This window comes from Coptis chinensis, chromosome 8 (genome assembly GCF_015680905.1).
Source record: "Coptis chinensis isolate HL-2020 chromosome 8, ASM1568090v1, whole genome shotgun sequence".
NCBI classification, from domain to species: Eukaryota; Viridiplantae; Streptophyta; class Magnoliopsida; order Ranunculales; family Ranunculaceae; genus Coptis; species Coptis chinensis.
In genome coordinates this window covers 25529318-25535591 of record NC_141463.1, presented here as the reverse complement: position 1 = coordinate 25535591, position 6274 = coordinate 25529318, and the positions used below count along the sequence as shown (strand labels likewise).

General features: G+C 34.3%; 1 long non-coding RNA gene across 2 annotated transcripts; it reads left to right on the top strand.

Annotated features, from left to right (window-relative positions):
- Positions 1 to 648: 648 nt before the first annotated feature.
- On the top strand, positions 649 to 3806 carry LOC147480757 (uncharacterized). 2 transcript variants are annotated; one of them, XR_015205630.1, is made up of 5 exons: positions 649 to 831; positions 961 to 1013; positions 3385 to 3437; positions 3590 to 3662; positions 3750 to 3806. It is a non-coding gene; the product is annotated as an uncharacterized LOC147480757 (long non-coding RNA). The 2 variants fall into 2 exon arrangements; XR_015205629.1 differs by lacking the exons at positions 3385 to 3437; positions 3590 to 3662; positions 3750 to 3806 and having other exon boundaries at positions 961 to 1063.
- Positions 3807 to 6274: the final 2468 nt, after the last annotated feature.

Below are 6274 nucleotides of genomic sequence, written 5' to 3'. Positions count from 1 at the left end.
TGTTAGTTGTCACTAGCTTACTCGGGGCTTAATGGATAATTTGTGAATTATATTAAACTTATAGATAGTTGAAATTGAATGAAGCAACAAACTAAGTACTTATTTTTCTATTGGAATTAAATCATGTTGTTTGACTATTTGATGCAATTCAATCCAGTTCTCAATGCAGCGAGCTTTCTTCTTATTTATATCAAAAAACCAAAACAAGAACAAAGCAAAATTGAAAAGTCTGAGGTGGTGTTCTTTATGGTGATGTCATACTTACAAAGATAACCATAAAAAGCATAATGAATTGAAATTACTACTAATTTATCGATATCTCGTGATTTGGGTTCACGCTGTCGGTTAAATCTCTTCTTTGGGTAAGCATTGTATGAAGAGTAAGGTGGAATAGTAGGAAGAATAGCACGCTAGAAGTGATGGGTTCTTGCTTCTTTTTTTTTCCTCGAGCTTTGTACTTTTAGTGGTAGTTTACGACTCCATGCTTTATTAGGTAGATATATTGGTTCTTTGGTAGACATGTTCTCCCCCACTTAATGGAGTATTTTTTTTTTTTTTTTAGCATTTTTCATTTTTTTCTCTCATTTTATGGTTGGTAGTTTGACCAACTCAAACCAGTGGCCAGAGGTCAAGAGGATCTAACCAAGCTTTTACCGACTCAAATCAAGAAGTACACTTAATGGAAGTTATTGAAATGAGTTTAGTAATGAATTGTAGATATTTCAGTAGAAGGTTTGGTTGTAAAGCCTGTAAAATTTCCCTCGGATGCATCAGTCTTCTCGAACATATGTTGGTATTCTGCTTGATATCATTCAGAGGCCATATAGCAAGGTAAAGTTATTTTTTGTTCAAATCTTCTGATTTGTTTTATTACCACATATATCTTCTTTCATTAGCTTCTACATGTCATGAGCCTTTTATAGTTATAAGCTGATGGAATTGTTTTGTCCCATTCAACAGTAGTTGTAGTGATCACCGTCTAGAGCACAAGTGATATGCATTTCTTCTAATGGGTATGTCTCCTCATTTACTTTGAAATTTATTGGATTTGGTTGTTCCAATATTTCTTTTCCTCGGCTGTTTTTTTCTTTTCTTATTGCGAGCATTGCATCATGGGAGTAGCAAGATAAGCAATTTGGGTAGATTTGATTGGATCACCAGTGCTAATTTACACTTCCAATTAATGCATAGGGTGCAAGGTCAAATGCAGAGCCATCTCATCTTGCTCCCATCTCATTTTTTTTTATTATTTCAAACTGATATAGATAGAGTATGACATGGATGTTCAACTTATAAGATGAAAACTGCAAGCCCGGAAGCTTTATGTGATAGATGTACTTCAAAGTAATATGTTAATAAATGTGTTGATTCAATGTCTTGACAAATTTATTTGATGGCAACATCGTGAACTTTTCTTTTTGAATTTCTATGGATTTAGTGAGACTTTCAATTTTGGACATGCATATCAATCAGATAAAGTTTTTAATTGTCGCCTTCTTTAAGTTGTATCAAAACTTAGCCATAGTAATTGTAATTTTAGTCATAGTAATTGCTAAATATTTTGGTCCCAATGACTTCTTCTTTTGTCATAATAATCTATGTTGAATTGCTAATCACATAGTTTAGAATTGCTAGCGTTGTCTTTGTCGTGTCTAGCCCATCTTTGCCAGTTCTTGAAGAGATGAATTGCATATTTGCATGCAAATCAAAACCATAAAGACATCCGTGGATTTAAGACTAGGGAGTGCATTTTGAGAGTGATATATCAACTTAACAAAATAGCTCAGCTTTTCTTCAAGCTCACTGGGATTCATTTTGAGGGGATAAATCGAGGGTCACCATGTTTGCCAATGGATTGGGAATTAATTAGAGTTTTAATTGTAGAATTAAACGAAAAAAAACCTTCGTTTCTCCAAACTTCCGCCTCCTCTCAATTCTCCACTTTACGCCTCCCCGCTACCATCTTAATTGTGAAGTTAAATAAAAAAACCTTCGCTTTTTGCGTGATAAATCAAGGGTCGTGGACACGGTTAAATCAAGGGTTTGGGAATTCTGAAAACTTTAACAAGAGAAATGCCTTAGTTTCTCCTTTTGTTCTCTCTCCCACCACCCCCACGGTTCCTCTTCCTCTCAAAATATCGGTTTTACTCCTTTTCCCTCTTAACTCACATATCCCGGGCGGTTCCTCTACAATCAAATTCTTTTTTTTTCTCTCTCTTCTCTCTTACTTTTTTAGGCTTGGCTCAAGGAGATCTGTCCAAACACCTGAAATCAAACCATTTTTTCAAACTCGATGCATTTCCAATTGCATCATTTTCTCGCTTTAATGTATTGGATTCATGGTTTCCGCTTGATTGCCATTTTGGAGTGGAACTTTTATATAACAGGTAATTATTTTTCCATTATTTATTATTTTAAATTGTGTGATTAGTTCCATTTTAAAATATATTTTCTATTTTGTTTTCTCGAAAGTGTCTTTCCCTCGATTGCTTTTACAATTTGATGTTAGTATTGCTTACTTAAATCATTGTTCTCGGGATCTTTATCACAAGAAATATACCCACTACTTGGTATGCGTGTTTCTTTCTCTTTTTGTGGATATGTATGCCCTTTGTTCTGATCAAAATTATTTTTAATTGTTCAAGACTTTCAATAGTCATGTTTAAACCTTCAGGATTATTGGTTTCAACTTATGGCATGATTGGTTATTAAATGGTTCGTGTTTCTTCTTTAGTTATTGTTATCTTCTGATGACGTATATTGTTTGTTTGCTTTGGGGTTTGAATTTGGTATCATAATGCTTGAATGTTACTATCGTTAGACATGGTTACCGTTTGTAAAAGCAACAATGTGTTTAACGGGTCAAGTTTCCTTACTCATGGGCCGGATTCGATTTCGTGGGTATAAATTGAGGGCCACGGTTACGCCATGTGTATTAGGAATTAATTAAATGTCTTAATAACCCTTTGTAGTGCAAACCCTTGGTTCTCACTTTCGCCATTAAGGGCAGTTATTCCTCCCCGGCGGTGGATTAGATATTAATTACCAGTCTTAACCATTATGGAAACGAACAAAGAGAAATCTTTTGGTCTTCACAATCGACAAAGAGAAATAAACCCCCGTTCCCTTCAAAACCCTTAGTTCTCTCTCACCAATGAAGGGTTGCTCTCCTCTTTTCAATATTCCCTATGACCAAATAAGAAAAATAAAAATAAAAGAAGAAAGAATCATCGTATATTTGCATCCATCACTAGCAAGTTGCTAATTTTGATATCAGGTACGTTTCTTTTTTTTTCCCAATTCTCTCGGCCAATCAATTTTCAAAGTCAATTACAACTCTTTTATTCCATTTTCTAAATCAAAATTTTTTCTTCAATGAACCAGTTCTCATGATAAAACAAAGAGATTGAGAGGAAAAGGAAGGAAGAGTTGAGTTGGTAATTCTCTTACCGAACTGAATTTCCTATTTATGATAATTTATGTCAATACTTTTCCTTTCTTTTTTTCTTTTTTTTTCCCATTTGAACAACGTAAGTTATAGATATTGGTTCATAAAGTGTCAGATATTGATTTTATTAATGATATTAAGGTATAAACAGTTGGATCCTTCTATGAGTGGAACTGTGGAAGAGGTGAGGAGCCTGTTTTTTGTGACAAAGAAGGTGAGAAACATTCTGTTCAGTATTTAATTTTTACGATTAGAATGGTTGTAAGTTGTAGCACATGCATCTGATAAATTATTGCTCTAGGAAAACACATTGAAGGAGGAGGTCTTAAAGTTACCAAAAGGGGAAGCAAAGCCCAAGGTATTTTCGACACCTATATGTCTTGCTTTCATATCTTATGTTCAACTGTATGAAGTGATTGCCGCTTTTGTTCATGGGATTTTTGGTTGTGGGTTTACTTTGCTCTTTTTATTACTCTCTTAAAGTTGTGCTTCCTATTTTATGATAAACTTCTTATTTCAGTGTCTATAGTATATTAGAGTAGTACTATCTATCGCACATGTATGCTTATGCCATCTTAATCATGGTCAATTTGGCCCTTCATTAAATGCCTCTTGATGGAATACATGCCAACTTTTCTAAAGGTTGTTGTTTCCACACTTCAAAGACGGAGGTCCTTCTTCCGTTTTGCATTTGGCATTTGGAATTGCAAGATCATCTTTGGCTTTACACTAAAGGTTAGATGACTACTTTTTGTTTAGTTTTTCACGGGCCTTTCCAAAATGAGAATGTTTTATCTCAATTCAAAGGGTAAACATGCCTTGAAGAATTACAATGTAGCAGTGTCTAAAAAAATGATATCAACTGCGATTAGATGAGGTCGAGATGTAATAACAGTGGGGATTTACCTTAGGAGCCTCGCATGAATATGGACTATGAGGGGACAACATGATCAGGGTTTGTTACACACTACTATAAGAGATTGGTGGAAGGGAAGGGAATTCTACATGTCGCTCAAGCCAGCTTGATGGCCAATGAAGCAACCGCAAAATTTGGGTTCAAACCTACTCATTAGATGGACCACTGTTCCAGCGGGACTTTGCTCAAGTGATGATCAAGCTTTCGAGCCTTCAAGTCCTGACAAGGCCACTGAGTCAAATCAGACTCAATTGCTCTATGGTTTCCTCTGAAGGGCTGTGAGAAGACGACTTTCTGCTTCGAAGTTCATGTCTATACTGTTAGTTATTTTATTTTGCTCTCTAAGCATGTAATGTAGAAGGAATTTTGATGTATTTGTTTCCCTTAGTTTCAACAGAAAGCTCATTGTACAATTTGTTCCATACAACCGACCCGTGTTTTTGTTCTTCTGATTTTGCAATAAGATAGGAACTAAGTTGGCAACTTGGCACACTTTGGATATATACATCAACTCGTATTTTTTTTCCTCATTATCTCATTCCGGATATTCTTTTATAGATTCCTTGATGATTAATGCCTAATATCAGACTGTTAGGTTAAGTTATATATATAAATTAGCTTAATTAAACCACAGACACACACACACACAAACTATTGTTTATTATTATTATTATTATTTAAGTCCACCCCATTGAGCTTGGTACGGTGAAAAAGTTTTTTTTAGCATTAAGTTGCATTGGAAATTGAGAGAGTATCGATCATCTTGCAAATGCACCTATTTGAACTACTTACATATGAATGTAAGAAGACCAATCCAACCACTACCTTTTTCAGCTTTCTTCGAATTCTTATTGCGTTCTTTTTTAATACAGCTGAACATTGTCTTCCAAAGCTGTTTAGATGATTGTAAGTAGCATATGTGTAATGTCATGAGCATTGTTACATTATTATAATTTCAGGCGATCAAACCACTAATGATGGTTAGGGGTTAGCCAACCATGTGAACTCTGGAGTCATTGTGTTAGTAAACAATAAACATCAATACATGCAGAACATATGAATTCTAAAAATTGATGTGATATAATTCATTTTCCAACATCACACAAATAAAGAATTCTAGCATCACATACGTAGTTCTAACGAATTATTTTTCTATTAGATAAATGCATGTACAATTTTATATCACACACTATTGACGATGTCTCTTTATGAAATCCGTGCCGAAGGCACGGGCATTAACTAGTAAAGTTATATTTCAAATGAAAATAACCAGCTTCAACAAGCAACAGAAAAACAGTTTTGCACTCTTTCAAAAGTCTCTCCTATTAGGAATGAGTAAACAAGTCATCATGCTCCAAGCCTGGTATACTGAATGCTTTAACGAAAAACTTGCCAGACATAAAGAACTTATGTGGCTCTAACTTTACTTGCTTTGTATATGTACGTGATAGTCCACTTTTGTTCTATTGGATCCCAACAACTAGCCACTATTTTGCTATTTTGTATATATATATATGATGTTTACTCTTTTCTTAAGTGTTCGTTCTGCCTTCTACCTCTGTACTCTATCTTAATAGCTTTTGTATATAAACTTTTATTTTTGCCTATATACTTTATGCTCTATAATAATGAACATATACATTAACTATTCAGGGACATTTCCACATGCTAGCACGTGCATATATATATCTATATATATATATAAAAGCTCGCGCACATTCTCTCTCCTCACCATATCGCTCTATTTTGCACTTCAAACAATATGATTGGCTCCTAAAAAATTGGATGGAATAATAATTAGTGTCACCTCCCTAGATTTATTTAAATCTCCCTAATCTATTTATAATTTTCTATAGACTACAAGTAGATTTAAAGAGATTTAAAGAATTGAAGGACAATAGACTCCACAG